General features: G+C 45.7%; 1 long non-coding RNA gene and 1 pseudogene across 1 annotated transcript in view; one reads left to right on the plus strand and one right to left on the minus strand.

The window, feature by feature from the left end:
* The window catches only part of LOC146796539 (uncharacterized), a 36,339-nt gene extending 24,324 nt beyond the window's left edge, over nucleotides 1-12,015 (minus strand). The window contains exons 1-2 of the long non-coding RNA XR_014969635.1: nucleotides 11,691-12,015; nucleotides 3,597-3,707 (exon numbers count right to left, since the gene is read on the minus strand). This is a non-coding gene — a long non-coding RNA (uncharacterized LOC146796539). The remainder of the gene's footprint in view (nucleotides 1-3,596; nucleotides 3,708-11,690) is intronic.
* LOC146796540 (actin, cytoplasmic 1-like) overlaps nucleotides 1-18,123 on the plus strand; it is a 70,989-nt pseudogene that overhangs the window by 16,401 nt on the left and 36,465 nt on the right.

Below are 18,123 nucleotides of genomic sequence, written 5' to 3' on the forward strand. Positions count from 1 at the left end.
AGACGCCCACACAGGCGGGGAAAAGGCGCCGCGTGGGCGGAGCGACAGCCTGTCATGAGCACAGCGCAACCGTGGCTCATGACGGAGTGGTTCCGTCATGAGCGGGGAAGGGGTTAAAGGATACCAGCTGTGATTGATTGCAATAGACCTGCAGATTGTTTACTCTCTACTGGCCAAAATCTTGCATTTATCTGTATGTTGTTTCTGGAAATGCTATAAACAGTGTGACCATTAGTTCAAATAGTTAATGAAACTACAGCGTTTTCTGATGGCTAAATTAACCATTCTCTGTCAACCAACATTTGCACCATTGTTTGTTCTCTAATTGCATTGTATAACTTTTCTTTCTCAGGTCATGTTTGAGACCTTCAACACACCAGCTATGTATGTGGCTGTCCAAGCAGTCCTGTCCATGAATGCCTCTGGTCGTACCACTGGTATTGTGATGGATTCCGGTGATGGAAGGTTATGCCCTGCCTCATGCCATTCTGCGTCTTGACTTTGCTGGTCGTGAACTGACGGACTACCTCATGAAGATCCTGACTGAGAGGGGCTACAGCTTTGTTACCACAGCTGAAAGGGAAATTGTGCGTGACATTAAAGAGAAGCTCTGCTATGTCGCCTTAGACTTTGATCAGGAAATGATGACTGCTGCCTCCTCGTCCTCACTAGAGAAAAATTATGAGTTGCCAGATGGTCAGGTGATCGCTATTGGCAATGAAAGGTTCATGTGCCCAGAGGTTCTTTTCCAGCCATCCTTCCTCGGTGAGTTAATATCAATGCTCTTGCTATTATGTGATAATGTGGCTGCAGGATTGATCATGGAACTTTTGTTCTGCATTGTGGGATATTCATTAATATTCCTAAATAGTGAATATCTGCGTCTGTCTGCAGGATCCTGGAACAATGTTTACACTAGATGGATCTACCTGCTAGGAAGAGCATGCTGGTGACAGTGCAAAGAGCTGGGCTCCCTCATGACAGAAGGCACGAGGGGTGTTATCAGAGGAATGGTGGGAAATGATAATAGTTGAACAGAGTAAGCACATGTGTGGAACCACAGTGCCCATGGCTGATCCACCTGCCTGTCTAATGGGGGGATCACTGCTCCAGCACCAGACTCCAACACACAACATGCGCATGAAAATGCCATTTCCCACCATCAACATGAGTGACAAGGACATAATACATGGTTGAGTCCTGCCTGACCTGTGGTCCTGCCTACGATCCTCGACCCAATCACTGTGCTTCTGTCCTCTCATATGTTTGAGTCTTCACAACTTTGCTGGCAAACCTCTTTCTGGCCATCAGATTACCTCCTTAAGCACCTCTCTCTAAAGATGAGCCTGCTACAGCCGTTCCTTCTTGCCTCCACCTACCTATTTCAACTTGCCGTCCTGCCTGAATTCTGCAATGCATTTTTTTCTGTCTACCTGCTACACAGGGTGCCTTTTCCAACATCTCCCTGCCAGCCTCTACCTTCCTGCCTTGTACAACCTGTAACTATCAGTTACATCTAATGTATTGCTTTCTGGTCCTCTGTCTGAAGTCCTGTGTAATGCTTCTATCCTAAATTTCCTTTGTCACCTTTCTCTACCCGTCTCCTTGTGTTTGCTGCAGACTGCCTGCCAAACTCTGTGTTTCTGCTTCCCCTTACCTCAGAGTAAATGATGTGGAAATAGTTGCAGCTATTGTAACCCCTGGCGATGCAGACGTTCCATGATAGGCACCAATGTTACAAACTTCCCCGATCTCATTCCTCACAACGTATGGCTGATGATCTTAGGAATAGGCTGTAAGGAGTCAAGTGTAAATATACCGTTCTACCAGGAGCCTAGCAAATAACTAATTTTACATTCTGAGGAGTGGCTATTCACACCTTCACAACCCCATAGCTCGTTCATCCTACTTCCATCAACGTTCCACCAACTACATTACAAAACTCTGCACCTTCCATAACACAATCTCACCTCCCCTAGCACAGAGGTGTGATTCAATCTGCATCTTCTAAATGCCCTGATTCACAGTGCCTGATGAAGGGCTCTGCTCTTTTTTTGCATATCATTGAAACAGCTACCCACCAAAAAAAGGATTCTCCTAATGTTCTACATTTAGAATTGATTCTGCTTACAGGTTGTCCAGACTATTTGGGTCCACAAGGGATGGAGCCAAGGCACTGCAATTACTACATGCTAAATCCAATTGTATTTGTTACCTTTATTTGAATACTGCCACAAATTATACTATAACTTCTGTGGCTCTATATGAAAGTCAGTTGGGGTCTTTATGAGACATGCTGACAACATATAAAACATCTGAAGTAAGCAAATTTATTTCAATTAGTTTATTTTATGCATGATTAAACTCTCTGAGAGTAGAAAGTAAAACAAATTAAAAGTAAGTTTAGTAGTTTGCGTGCATCAGTGGATTGTAAACTGTAGGGCATATTGCTGGCAAAAATAAATGGTTTTAAATTGTAAAAAATGGTAGGCTGAAGAGGTGGGTTCAGAGCTTGACAATACTAGGAGAAGGCACATCCTATATACAGGTAGATCAGAGGACTCTGAAGCACACCTTGCTTCTCTTTATCTATATTCTCTGAGGATTCTGTGTAGTAAATATTTGGGCTCCTTTTCTACCATCGCTCTGTATAAAAAAAGCTTAACAAACGTAATTTTTATGGAAAGGTTATACAAAAACACAGTAACTACATTTTCACTGCATCCTTCAGGCCAGCTAATCTGTTGTAACACCCACTGCTAAATTTATTAGGCGGTATAGTATCGCAGAAAGAGTGCTGTAACCATATAACCTTCAATGGGAAGAGGCCATAATGTCCAGGCGTATGTATGTGTAGTACTGAGAAGACCATAGGAGACTGATAACTATGCTACCCTTCCCAACTAAACAGTCCTCCTTTCTGAGTGAGGTAAAAGAAAACTTTTATCAACTGGGAAAGAATTAAAATGTGCATTTCTGTGTTAATTCTGAGCTGCCAATCAGGAGGACGAGAGATGTCGGATATCCATCAATACATTCTTCAAGGTTATGAAATATTTGAAAAGTTATAGTTTTGCTATGTTCGCCCTTGTACCTGCAGATGGATGTCACAAAAGAAGAGGGGCTCCATGCCAGGATTTTAAAAAGTTTCCTCTATGTTCACTTGCATCAGGCGACAAAGTATGTTATGCGGCTGAATAAATACTCAGGCCCCCGTTTCCTACTTATTCTACTGTAAAGGAGGTAAAAGAGAAAACATATATCGTCGTGGGAGACCTGAACATAATAAATTAGCCCTATTCATACCGATTATGAGTAAGTGCCACTTTCTCTTTGGAGTTGGATGGATGTTGGATGGGATTCAATTACAGCGCCGGCGGTTGGCGTTGTCTGCGTACCACCAGTCGGCTTGTGGCTCTGCTTTCGACCGCAGTTCTAGTTGGATCAGCATGGTAGTGCTATGGCAGCAGAGCCCCCAGAGAATGTGCCGGGAAGTGGATTTAGGATGACTGTCGTGGAGGTTCGGAGGGCAAAGCGGAGCGGTTTTCACAACTGCCAGCTCGCATATCTGTGTTCTGCGTCAAGAAATGCCTTACCCAAGATACTGGGACACTCTGGTGACTGGGCAACGTGGATGCTGACAGCAAGCGGAGTGGCGTATCGATTTTTATTCTCATCAGTCATCATCATCATCATCATCAAAATATCTTTATTCGGATATAAAAACATCCAAGAAAAGAACAAAAACAATTACACATGTTACAAAATAATATTGCAAACAAATTCACATATTAAAACTCATTAACACAGTGGGAACAAGACAAATTAGGTCGATTCTGAATGGCCTGTCCATGGCCTCATTGACTGAGTTACACAAAACAACTGGCAGGCTATAAGTTCAACAATTGTTACTTATTAAAGTGCAGGGTGCAAGCAACTATAAAGTGCAAAAAAACCATCATCCAGAATAAAATATACGATCATAGACTGCTTAAAACACATATTATAAAAGAATTTTATCATTAAAAATACCATATAACATCCCCAATGCGCTAAACCATCCACTACGTCATTTACATACTTCTTTGGCTAGTACTACTATTATATGCCCCGTACGTATCAAATAACATGAAGCGAAACCCCACCTCCAATACACTGACAACGAGATAACTTATGTCTCGCGTCTCGATTTCCTCAATTTTGCAGCAAGTCTTAAAAAATTCACAGTGCAAAACAGTGTAAGAGGTTCCGCGGAAAGTTTTAAATATAAAAGAGCTACCCTGACGTGGGTGAATTTATTCGCTTTTAGGATGGGTTTTAAAAAAACATCCCGCGGGAATTCATACAGGGGACAAAAGAATACAAAATGAAGGGTATCCTGTGGAGATCCCAGATCGCAGCCACAGGGACCCTTTGAACCAATATCTTTTGTGAATCCCTCGGGAACAGCTAAAATGTGGTGTAAAAGGTCCAGTCTAAATCTGGTCATTAAAAATCTGTCATTTTTATTATAAATCTGCGCCAAGTAAGGTTCTATGCCTGCAACAGATTTCGTGAGTATATATGCTCGCACTGACCCTTTCAATATTTCACAATCTTCACTAGAGCAGGCTACCCGCCTCAAGTATTCTGCTTTTATGAGTGTTTTCGATTGGGACGTCATGGATGTGGGTTCATCAAAACATCTAACATAGCCCAGCCACTTCAACTTGTCCTTCACGAATTTGAGCCATGGTATTTTGTGACTTTTTTCCCTTCTAATACAATCTGTGATTATTTCTCTGCTAAAGCTAGCATCTGGATTAGTCCAAATTTTAATCCAACACATTATTGGTTTAAGGCTTATTCTATCAGAGATGTAAGGGAGCCCTAACTCTTCATGTATGATGTAGGCCGGGATGCTTTGTGGTACTTGCAAGATCCTTCTAAGAAACTTATTTTCCTCCAGTTGTATCATGGAGGTGTTTCTAGTACCCCAGACCTCACTCCCATACATGATTTTGGAACAACAGATTGAATTGTATAAATTCAATACTTCGTTCGGGGACCAGTGGCCTAACCTCGTGACACAGGACATGATTGAACCCATTATATTTGTGTGCTGTTTACACTTTTCTGTGACTAATGGCGTGAATTTGAGGTGTTTATCAAAAATGATTCCTAGATAATTAAAAACCTCAACCTTCTCGAGCTTATGACCCCCAATTTTGAAACTGAAATTCCTCGTTGGTCTTTTTCCAGCTTCCATAATATAGGATTTTGTTAAGTTGGGAGATAAGTCTAGGTGTGCCAGAAACCCACAAAAACCGTCAATGAGGGCCTGCAGACCCCTCCCTGTTCGTGCGAGGAGTACTGCGTCGTCCGCATATAACAGAACAGGTATACTTCTATTGGCCACTCTAGGGCAATCAACCCCCAATTTTCCTAGGGCTTTATCCAAACCATTTATGTATAACGTGAATAAAAAGGGCGCAAAAATACAACCCTGTCTCACCCCCCCAGTGCAAGCGAAATGATCAGTTAGGTTCCCCTCATTGCTGTATCTAATCTGAGCAGTTGTATCCCTATGTAGAGTTTTTAAAATAAAAATCAAACTGGGGTCCACCCCAAGCAGCTCTAAAATCTCCCATAATTTTTCCCGGTTGACCCGATCAAAAGCTGCAGTTAGGTCCATAAAAGCAAGATAAACTGTCCCATCATCGGCAAGGGTATACTTAGCCACCAGATTATATAGATTCAGACATTGATCTGATGTAGAGCGACCTGTTCTAAAACCGTACTGAGTATCTGTAATAATCTTATTTTCCTCAGCCCAGTCCATCAAACGGTTTAGAATTACCTTCCCTAAGACCTTTGCTGACACATCAATTAGTGAAATCGGGCGGTAACATTGGGGATCACTTTTATTACCCTTTTTGAAGAGGGGGACGATGGTAGCAGTTGACCAGGACCTGGGCATTCCCCTTTCCACTGCTGTATTAAAAACTCTAGTAAGTATGGGAGCCCACAGGTCAACCTGGGATAAAAATAGATCGGGGGGAATCCCGTCTGGGCCGGGGGCCTTGTTCCTTGTCAGGGCTTGAATTCCGTCTTTAATTTCGCCCACTGTAAACTGGACCCATGAACTTGGTAACATGCCTACATCAGAGATGTATTGAGTCATGGTACTGCCTTGGTTATACAACTTTTTGAAATGGGAGACCCAAGCTTCTGGCAAGATATTGCAGGAGACCTTCTCACTATTCGGGGGCTGGAAACTAGGATCATTAATCACCCTCCAAAACCGTGACATATCTCTCATTTCAGCTGCCTCCCTTAAATTCGCCCAAGCTTCATAGTGGATAGATTTTTTCCTCTTTTTTATGGCCATTTGATAATGGGCCCTACATTCCACTATCATGCTCCTGTCCTTCGGTACCTTTTTGAGTGCCCATTTTAATTCTTTTTGGGCTCTGGAGCATGCTTTATCAAACCATTTAGGTGTGAGATTGGGCAGTGCTTGTGATTTAATCCTCAATAATCTGTCAATATCCCTTGCCATGCTTTCAAATGCACTTATCAGTTCTTTGCCTCTAGTTTCTTGATTTAGGCACAACCATATCCCGCTTTCTGGGTTTGCGAGAAGTTTTTTATAGAATGCTTCCCCATCAGTATTAGACCAACGTATTCGCCTACCCTGGTCAATTGCTTCCAAATTTCCCCTTGTCATCCGGGGCCTTAACTGCACGGAAGCATCCGCGTCCAGCAATGACAACACCAGTGGGTTGTGATCACTAAAAATACTCATTTCTATATTAAAATCTATGATCCTACTTTTAAACCCATAAGAAATAAAAATAAAATCAATGATAGTTTCTTTTCCCCTGCCTTTAAAAGTGGGATTTATGATTTTCGAGATCCTGGGCTTGATCAAGTCCATTGTAGGGACAAGATTGTATATGCCCAGAATCTTGCTTAATTCGCTACCTTCCTGTGTGTGTTTGAGGTGCCAATCACTAGTAGATGGACAAGAGTTCCATGTTTCCCCACCCCATTTCAAATATGGGCATGGGTGACAATTAAAATCGCCCACCAAAATCACATTTGGGGGGTGCTTTCCCCTAGAATACAAGTCAGCCAGTCTGTCCTTCAGATCAACCAGCCTCTGCATTGATTGGCCCGCATTATAAAAATGTATCAATACAAATTTTATCCCCTTTTTGCTGTAACTAAGACCCTGGATGTATTCCGAGTTCCAGCCCATGCCTTCCCATGTCCCTTGTAGCGCCAGAGATGCATACGTTATTAATCCCCCTTTCGCTCTTCCCATCGTGGATTTTTGGGCGGGCACGAAAAACATTTTGTACCCATCTAGATGCGGGGCACTACTATCCGACTCCCAAGTTTCTTGTAAACAAATAATGTGAAACTTTTTGCTGTACTCCAACCATTCCTTGTTTCTTAATTTGGACGAGATTCCAGCAATGTTCCACAATACCACCCTAAGTTCCCCGACCCCCGGGGTGGTCACATTCCTTACTGGGGTATACTGAATTTGAGATCCCACTTCTGCTGAGCTACTCTGATCTGCTGCTGAACTATTGGCTAGGTGGATAGTTACAACCTCATTATGAGGGATTTCGGATGAAAGGATATTTCCTGTGATACCAACATTCTCCCCAAGCATGATATTGGCTAAAGGGGATGAATTTTCCGAATTTTCGACTGGAGTCTGTCAATCTAGTTCATCCATCACTGCCGCATCAGACAATGGATTGAACCTATTTGAGACTGACCCCAGTCTGTATGATCTTATTAACGGAACTTCCCCTCTACTTCGTGGCCCTTGGCGCAATGCTTTTGCCTGGTCCCTATAGAAAAAGTTCAGGGGGAGCATTTTTATAGTCGTCCCACTGTCAAAAGCCACATAACTGTAACCCAACAATTCTTTTACCAGCTCTGGGTGTCTAAAATTGACAATAACACAATCTCCAGCAAACTTCTTCTTTGAGGGACCAATCCAAGCTACCCTCCTTGCCATGAGAATGTGCGTTCTCCAATGCTTGGATTCCTTCGCGTTATTGTGCAGCCAGTGACTGACCTTATTTATCAAGGAACCTGTAGATTCTTCTCTTTCCCCATTTTGGGCAGGGACCCCTGCTAAAACTATTGTGTAGGGACAACATGCAGGGGGCAAATCTAACGTCTGCAGGCCCGGGGAACTCTGCACCTGGGCATTCTGGGAACCGGTGGCTACTATCTGGGCTTTTGTATTAGCCTCTTGTTGGAGACTCACAGGCGCCAGAATAGGGGGTGTATCACTATCATTACTCGCATTGGGATCAACCCTCTGCTTCGTCCCTGCTCGTCCCGGGCAAGATACAATCTCTAGCCCATCGGAATTCGTAATTTGTTGGGGGACTGGGTGAACACATTTTTCCATCTCAAACAACCTACTGACTTTTTCCTCAATTTTCTTTATGTCCTCCACCAAGGGGGCCAAGTGTTTAAGAAAAAGGGCTTCCAATTTGGATTCGAGTGTTTTCAATAGCTCCTGCGACCAATCCGTTCTGGTTACGGAGGAGCCGGAATTACATTGTAAACAAGATGGCCTATTACTTTCATCCTCAACTATTATAGGGTCTTTTCTGGAACCACCTTTTTTTGCTTTTGTGTCATTTTTAGTTTTACTTCTCCCCTTACTTTGTGGCCTGGTTGAGGACTTTAAACTCTCAGTGGTGACACTTTCTGGAGAGGGGTCTGGCACTAGTAAAACTTTTTTTGATCGGGTAACTACTACCCTTTCCTTCTCCACTAAAGCATTAAGATCCCTCTCGCCCCCGGGAGTGATAGCATCCTGTTCTTGGGCACCCTCCTGAACACCCCCAGGTCTGCTATCCACTTTATCTACCGCGGACCCCACCAGTGTCGGTAGCTCATCATCCCCATCACTTCGCCTATTTGTGTGAACTTGTACTAATGTAGAGCCCTGAGTCTTACTCTGCGAGTGGGGTCCCTGACCTGCCGGTTTACTCACTCCAGGCGTGACACATTCCGCTATTGTCCCCAACGAAGAGCGTTTGTGTGCCAGTAGGGAATCAAGGGACAATCTACGCTCCGTTAACTGTATCTCATGTGTCAACAGGGATTCGGCACGTGTAATGAATGCATCTAATGTGCCCCTAACTCCCGTCCCCGGTCTAATTGGGGTTTTTCTGGTTTTCCCCATGTCACCACTGGGGCAATGGACGTATACTGCTGTGCGTATAGTTCTTCGCGCTACCTGTTCTCAAAATGACGCTTGAAACTGACCCGGAAGAAAAAGTCCACAATATATTAACTTGCCCACTACAGTGAGAAATTGCCCTACGCTGGTAACACACAGGAGATAGCAACAGTGAGGTATATCAAAACAAGGCAAATTGTTGTGCCCCCAAATGTGATATTTGACACGGCTGACAATATTTAATCTACACGCCCCTCCCTGACTTATTTTAACGTTCTCAGAAGTCTTTTTGTTGCTGAGGACAGGTGACCAGCTTGACACGCGAGCCAAATGGGATGGCCCAGCCCGGCCTCTTCCGGCCTCGGACGGCCACAGACGGTCCCGCCCTTGTCCCGGGCTTAGCCCGGCGCCGCCCGTACGCGTCCCGTGTCGCGGAGGAGGTCCCGTCCTTTTGAGCGCCTCCTGGCGCGGTAAACGGTATCAGCTGCTCTCAGCCTCACAGGTTGCTGGGAGTTGTAGTTTTCGGCCCCACTCGGCGGCCGCAGTTGAAGCTGGCGGCGGCGGGGGACGAGAATCAGCAGCAGGGCGGTGAGCACAAGGTAGATGGGTGCACAGGCGCTGATAACCCCACCACAGGTCAGCGGAAGAGAAACCCGCTTTGCCGAGGAGGTCCCGTCCTTTTGAGCGCCTCCTGGCGCGGTAAACGGTATCAGCTGCTCTCAGCCTCACAGGTTGCTGGGAGTTGTAGTTTTCGGCCCCACTCGGCGGCCGCAGTTGAAGCTGGCGGCGGTGGGGGACGAGAATCAGCAGCAGGGCGGTGAGCACAAGGTAGATGGGTGCACAGGCGCTGATAACCCCACCACAGGTCAGCGGAAGAGAAACCTTCTCATCAGTCTTCTCCGACCCCTCATGTGTGCCCATGTCTTTAATACATTAACGTGCTCCTCACACAGGAGGTTTGAAAAACTCTTGCCCACATTTCCATTGAGACAGTATAATTGCGGCCCTTCAATGGAACTTTATTTTAGGTTTGGAGCAGGTTACAGGCTTATTTCATTTACACTTTGGAACTATTGCAACAATTCCCGCACGGAGTGTGATCGGTAATTCCGTTGAAAGGGATTCTGGATCTAGTAGTTCTACTAACCAGTTGAGACTACTGTCCAGAGGCTGCCATTCAGGTCGTAAAGTGCACTTAGTTGCTGCAATCTGAGCCCCGTGGACTTGTTACAAGACCGTCATCTCTTTGTTATGTTCCAAGTGGTTTACATATATTTTTTAACTATATGAGTATCCTGCTACTTTTGCCGCATCTGCTATTTGGGGAAAAGTGTTCCTTTCATTAATATGGTAACATGTGGGTTTTCGATTTTCGTGTTTTTTAATGCAAAAATGAGCACGTCTTTTAAGTATGTTCAATTTTGAAGAAATAGTGGGTGGGCTGCATATATTTTTTGAGAACATTTGGTGCGGTACTATTTTGAATCACCTTTTCATTTTGGAATGTTATTTTCATATGCTCTTTTCCCGGGCTAAGAACGCACTGATAACATCTTGTATTGTTGAAATAGAGAGGCTCCGCAATATGCTGCTATTTGTTGCACTACGCACTTTATTTATTTAATATGCATAGAATGTTTTTTCCAGCCATGGATTAACCCATGTAGTTTGCTCTCTATGTTTATTTGTGTCTGCAGTAGAGGGGAGGAGTATATATAGTTTGATTTTACGGCGCCAAATTAGATTGATAAAGTCACGCAGTCGATACGCGTCTCTCTGTCATTGTGGGGTCGTGGGAGACCTGAACATAATAAATTAGCCCTATTCATACCGATTATGAGTACGTGCCACTTTCTCTTTGGAGTTGGATGGATGTTGGATGGGATATATATATATATATATATATATATATATATATATATATATATATATCCACAAAAAATCCTCCACAGTCGGGAGCCCCCATCCCTGCAGGGCGGCCTCGTGAAGACAGGATGTGAAGCTTCCTGCCAAACAAATCCCAAAAAGAAGAAATGTCGAGGCACCAATCTGAAGGACATCAGCGTTTATTTGCAAATTCAAACAGGCAGCATAGGTTTCTCTTCCTTACGCGTTTCAGCTGTCACAGCAGCCTTGATCACAGGTGAGCCAAAATGTGATGCTTAGTGCTGGAGGCCTTAAATCCAGATAGGCACGTGACCTGTAGTATAAACATCAGTTCCCATAATGCACTTGTAATGTAAGTACAATCTGTGCCATGTAATGTTCATATTTGTCTTGCTTGATAGCGTCAAAAAAACATCACATAAAACATAGTTCAAGTGCACTTATTTACAATCAGGAAAAAAGTCACGTTTAAAAGTAAGGCTTCATAAAATATATCTCCAAACTTGGCTCGAAATGCTGCCTGTGTCCCTTCATGTGGAAACACTGCATCTCCAAAAAGTGCCAGAAGGGAAAATTCCCTTCCTGCTCCCTTTCTCACCTCGGTGCAACTATTACCGGAAATCCTTCATGGTGTCAGCACAGAGAGGTAAGCGGGACATGCTCCCCAATTAAGTCCACAAAAAATCCTCCACAGTCGGGAGCCCCCATCCCTGCAGGGCGGCCTCGTGAAGACAGGATGTGAAGCTTCCTGCCAAACAAATCCCAAAAAGAAAAAATGTCGAGGCACCAATCTGAAGGACATCAGCGTTTATTTGCAAATTCAAACAGGCAGCATAGGTTTCTCTTCCTTACGCGTTTCAGCTGTCACAGCAGCCTTGATCACAGGTGAGCCAAAATGTGATGCTTAGTGCTGGAGGCCTTAAATCCAGATAGGCACGTGATAGGCTTCATAAAATATATCTCTCTGGATTTAAGGCCTCCAGCACTAAGCATCACATTTTGGCTCACCTGTGATCAAGGCTGCTGTGACAGCTGAAACGCGTAAGGAAGAGAAACCTATGCTGCCTGTTTGAATTTGCAAATAAACGCTGATGTCCTTCAGATTGGTGCCTCGACATTTCTTCTTTTTGGGATTTGTTTGGCAGGAAGCTTCACATCCTGTCTTCACGAGGCAGCCCTGCAGGGATGGGGGCTCCCGACTGTGGAGGATTTTTTGTGGACTTAATTGGGGAGCATGTCCCGCTTACCTCTCTGTGCTGACACCATGAAGGATTTCCGGTAATAGTTGCACCGAGGTGAGAAAGGGAGCAGGAAGGGAATTTTCCCTTCTGGCACTTTTTGGAGATGCAGTGTTTCCACATGAAGGAACACAGGCAGCATTTCGAGCCAAGTTTGGAGATATATTTTATGAAGCCTTACTTTTAAACGTGACTTTTTTCCTGATTGTAAATAAGTGCACTTGAACTATGTTTTATGTGATGTTTTTTTGACGCTATCAAGCAAGACAAATATGAACATTACATGGCACAGATTGTACTTACATTACAAGTGCATTATGGGAACTGATGTTTATACTACAGGTCACGTGCCTATCTGGATTTAAGGCCTCCAGCACTAAGCATCACATTTTGGCTCACCTGTGATCAAGGCTGCTGTGACAGCTGAAATGCGTAAGGAAGAGAAACCTATGCTGCCTGTTTGAATTTGCAAATAAACGCTGATGTCCTTCAGATTGGTGCCTCGACATTTCTTCTTTTTGGGATATATATATATATATATATATATATATATATATATATATATATATATATATATATATATTTTATTTTTTATTTTTCTTATTATTTAACCTGTAATGTGTCCTCATGTAATGCAACTGGTGCTATGTAAAGCGCTCTGATACCCGATTCGGGTCAAGTTCGCGCTATATAAAATTCTGTAAAAAAAAAAAAAATGTCATATGGCCATTCCCTATAGGTTTTTGGAGGAATACAAGGATGAAATAAAGTTTGCCTTTAAAGGATAGATGATTGGGGGATGCAAAAAGTTAACATATACTTTTTTTCCTTTATTTTCCTGGAAGATGTTTGTCTTTAAAATATGGTTGTCCTAAACCAGAATTAATTGTAAATCAAGTGCATATTAGATCCGAGAGAACGCTAAAGCTATCGAGAATCTGTACACTATTGTAGATCTAAGCTCAGGTGACTCACTCAGAGCAATGACCCTCTGCACCATTTCCACAACTAACATGTTCCTGATTAGACCAGTTGAAACAGAGGGGCGTGGCTTGGCTCCAGCCAAGATGGCTGCACCTTGAGCATGCTCAGAGGTGCCTAATACTTTAAAACCTGCCATTCATACCTAACTTTGCACACATCTACCCTGAAAACAAGAGCGCACAGCCTCAATTTACCCTGCAGACTGAGCCCCGGGCGACTGCGGTGTTGGGCGCCCGTGCTGTGTGAGACAGGCTGTGTTTCCCTGCACCGGCTCAAGGAGAGGAGGAGCATCCGACCCCACAACCATGCGGCGGCTATGTGGGGGCTGAAGTGGAGCACCGCCGTACCCTCTCTGGCTGATTTTGGCCGTCCTGCCTGCCAGAGAGCAACAGCGTGGGGCCCACGTCTGGCTGTGGCGCGGGACCGAGACATACGGGCCAGCGATGGACAGGGACTTGCAGAGGCTCGCTGTGCTGGCATGTGAGGAGGCAGGCACTCTGGCCCGAGGGCATGCAGGCTTTCCCGGACTGTGTAGCCCAGCTGGTGTCTGGGTGGAGGCCCCCGATGTCCAGACAAAGGAGATACGCTGCGGCATTGGGTGCTGCAGCTCCGTGCTCAGAACCCTGGGAGCTGCCAACGTTGAAGAAAAGGCACACGGATGCTGGGTTAGATGGTTCCGTTGCTGATATTGTGCCTCATGTTCAAAGGCTAGCACAGACGGTGTGTTGAACTTGGCAGCCCTCACTTACTCCGAGACTGCTATTTCCCAACTGCTGCTGCTGAGCCGACAAGAAAAGTGCGATTGGGCCCTGAAGACCTGGGGGTGTATAAATTCAGTTTCACTGTAGACTGGAGCTTTATTCCACCTTCCTCATCTATCCCTCGAGGACAATTGGCACGGGGGGATTTTTTCTGCGCAGTGAGCTGGGCCTGAGTGCTGGCTGTGCTGTTGAACCCTATTGAGGTGAGAACTTGCTCACTTGGGACCTGCTTAGTACGCCTGGGGGTCATGGCGTTACAGGCCTAAAATAGCAGAGGCGGCAATCCCTGTCGAATCATGTGTGCACGAGGGGGTGGATCCCCATTGGAGAACTACACCATTGTGGCCCTTAGCTGGACTCGTGCTCCCATCACTGGGTGGAGGTGGGCTGACACTCTGTGGGCTTCTGGACCAGTGAGGAGCTGCGCAGGTGACCTGCTGGGATAGCCCACGGAGGTGTGTGCATCTGGAGTGGAACTCGGCCTCTGAACTCAGCTCTGGGCCCCCATGCTGCCAGGACCTGACTGTTGCTTGACTGATCCTACAACTCCCACGCGAGCGCCACACAGCACAGGCTCTGATAAATTCGAGTCCATGAGGGATTGAGTCCGACCCCTTCTCTCTCATCTTCTTCTTCGCTGTCGGCTCTCCGAGGCTATGGTGAAACCTAAGAGACAGGCGCAAGTACAGTCCAACAAGATGGACAAATATGCAGGGACTAAACCATCCTTGGGTGTGGCGGGCCTAGACCGAGGCATTGGGGCCGGCAGAACCCTCCCTCTGAGCTATTATGGCAGCAATCTGTGACCTTAAAAGTACTCTGGAACCCAAAATAGATGCTGTAACTGTCGACGTTACTCTCTTGAGGGCTGATATTAAGAAAATCACAGAGAAAGTCACCACAAGGGAATCATATCCCCCTGCTATAGTCTGCGTCCAAAAAGTAGGGGGAACAAGTTCAATACACACAGTTATGGCGGCACAACTTGAAGATCAAGAAGGCAGGGCGCGCAGGAACAACATCAGAATGGTGTGGGTCCCAGAAGGGGTGGAGGGACCCAACGTGGACCTCTTCCTTGAAGACCTATTGTCAACACTCTCCGTCCCATGCGCCTCTTAAACTGTTTCTCCATTGAGCAGGCGCATAGGGCACAGATACCACCGCCTAAGTCCTGGGTTCCCCCAAGGATGATTATTGTCTTGATTATTAATCACAGAGATTGTAATGCCATGCTACAGGCTGCTCGCTCCCTTGGTGATGTGGCATACAAATAAGCCACAATACGATTGTTCCAGAACTTTACACTACAAATACAGCATCAGTGCCGGAGCTTCGATGAAGTCAAGAGGTGTTCCACCCTGCTGTATATGGGGCGGCTGCGAGTGCTGGCAGAGGGTAAATCGAGGTACTTCAACACGCCAGCCGAGGTGCGGGACTGGATCGAGGGCTGGCGCACTCCTGAGCGAAGGGCCCAGCAATAGGTGAGGAGAGGAAGCCCCACTGGACAGCAGGAAGACACTTCACCTGAGCACACTCAGGAACATTCCACTGAAGGAGATATGACTGGGGTCTGACTGCGGACCTGAATGACCCTGAAAGCACTGACCCCCAGGTCACTAGAACCGGTGGCCGAGGGGCACAAACTGGTTGAGTGGGTTGATGATCGAGATGCCTGGACCCGAGCATCCCAGATATAGGTATGATCACCAGGGAGCAAATGATGGATGATCCTAAGGCTGAGAATAAGAGATGATCTGGGATGCAGATATGAGGTAATTTTGGTATGCTGTGGATATGCACAGTCATTTAGAGTGTCTTGGAGGCGCCGGTCACCCTTTACAGACACTATATGTTACAGTTCGGGCGACAGGCGCTCTGCAAGTTGGGTTGGTGGGCGTTTTCAAGCCTACTATGCCGGGTAGCAGGGTAGGAGGAGTTTTCTTGGGGAAGTCAATTAAGTTATATTTTGAAGGTTCTTTCATGATTTGATATGTTTTTGCTCAGTGGAATGGGACTTGGATCCCTCAGTAGGTAGGGAACAGGGTTTTCACCCGACCACACACTAGGTAGGACTGCCACAAAACACGTCACCTCGTAGAAACTCGTATTCGCTCTGATTTGAAGATCAAGATATGGAATGTCAATGGCCTAGGCAACAAATTAAAATGCACTATTGTTTTACAGTATATCCTCAGGCACACCTCAGACGTCGTTTTTATACAGGAAACTCATTTGAAAGGCAACCACAATAGGGCATTAGACCGATTTGGTTACTCCCTGGTGGCACATGCGGGCTTCACCTCCAACTTGAGGGGCACAGGTATACTAATGAAATGCTCAGTACCTTATACATCTGGCCGAACATGGAGTGTTCCACTTCGTAAGTTTGTAGCACAGACAGGCACATGAGAGGGACGTATACTTAACCTTTGCTCAGATTACATGCCATCACGACTCCATAGGGAAACCTTCCCAGAACATATCACAATAATTCTAGAGATGCCTCCTGGTATGATGATACTTGGAGGGGACATGAATGTGACAATGGACCTAAAGAGAGATAGAATGACCAATACAACGGAGGGTACTGACGCTAGTCCGCTTTGAGCCTTTGTAGATGCTATGGGACTAGTAGATTTGTGGCACACACACAATTCCACTGCACAATAGTTTACTTACCTCTTGGTGGCACATGGTAGTTTCTCCCACTTGGATCACATACTCACGCACCACAAGCATGCATCACACTTGCCGCACGGTATCTCTGATCACTCCCTGGTAGTGGTGTCTGTCTTGGGTTCCATTAGGGACATGACGTTGCCCACTAGGATAGATCCCTGACATCCAACAGACAGAAAATTCCAAGACAAGATACAGGAACGGACGGATCAATATTTTCAGGAGAATGAGGGGACGATCGATTCACCATGCTCCCTATGGGAAGACTTCAAGGCAGTACTGCGTGGCGGTTGCCAGGCCCTGTTTGGGGGCTTGAGAAAGGAACAGGCTATCAAGTGTGAGACGCTAGAAAAGAAAAACACCTCCATTGAGACAGCGATGCTGGAGGGGGGCACCCCACCCTGACCAATGCCACAGACTCAAACTTCGACAACAAGAGCTGAGAGGCCTGGCAGAAAATACAGCCCGAGCGCACGTGCTGGCCACATAGAGACGCCTATACGATATTGGTGATAAGCTTAACAAGCTTATAGCCTAGCTGGAGAGGAGAGATAGGGGCAGGAATTAGTTAGTAGAAATCCGGGACTCTGCTGGTACATCACAAATGGGGAGGCCATAGAGGAGGCCTTTGCCACATACTATGAGGACACGTACTCCTCCATGACAAATCGGTCTGGCGAAGAGTTTGCTGACCTCCTTAAAGATCTTTCCCTCCCGGTCCCGTCAAACAAAGATGGGGATATGCTAGAGCAAGACCTGACGGTAGAAGAGATGGAGGGGCAATCTAAGAGTTGTAATCTGGGAAGGCGGCTGGGCCCAACTGACTGCCCGTGCAACAATACAAATGCGTGGCTGACAAGGTGGTACAATACATGCTGGCCATATTTCAGGCAGCTAGGAAGGAGGGCAGCCTGCCAATATACCAGAGGCTGGCTACTATTGTAGTCATCCATAAAAAAGGTAAGCCATCCAGGGCTTGTAGCTCCCACAGGCCTATATCTCTCTTGAACCTAAAGGCCAAGGTCTTAGCAAAGGCCTTGGCCAATAGACTGAAAACAGTGATAGCCATGGTGGTCCACCCGAACCAGTCTGGGCTTATGCTGCACAGGGGTACCAGATGGAATTTGAAGCAACTCTACAGGGTATTACACGTGACCGGAGCTCCCCAGATTGAAGATGCTGTTCTGCTCTCATTATATGGAAGGATGGCATTTGATAGTATTGAATGGACGTATCTGTTTGTTGCCCTTGCCATTTTAGTATTTGGCCCAGGTTCTGTACTTGGATTAGACTCCTACATCAGGGCCAGCTGGCGAGAGTGAGGGCAATAGGGCGTTGTCCCATTCTGTCGCCCTGCACAAGGCTACAA

The sequence above is a fragment of the Triturus cristatus genome, chromosome 10 (genome assembly GCF_964204655.1).
Source record: "Triturus cristatus chromosome 10, aTriCri1.1, whole genome shotgun sequence".
NCBI classification, from domain to species: Eukaryota; Metazoa; Chordata; class Amphibia; order Caudata; family Salamandridae; genus Triturus; species Triturus cristatus.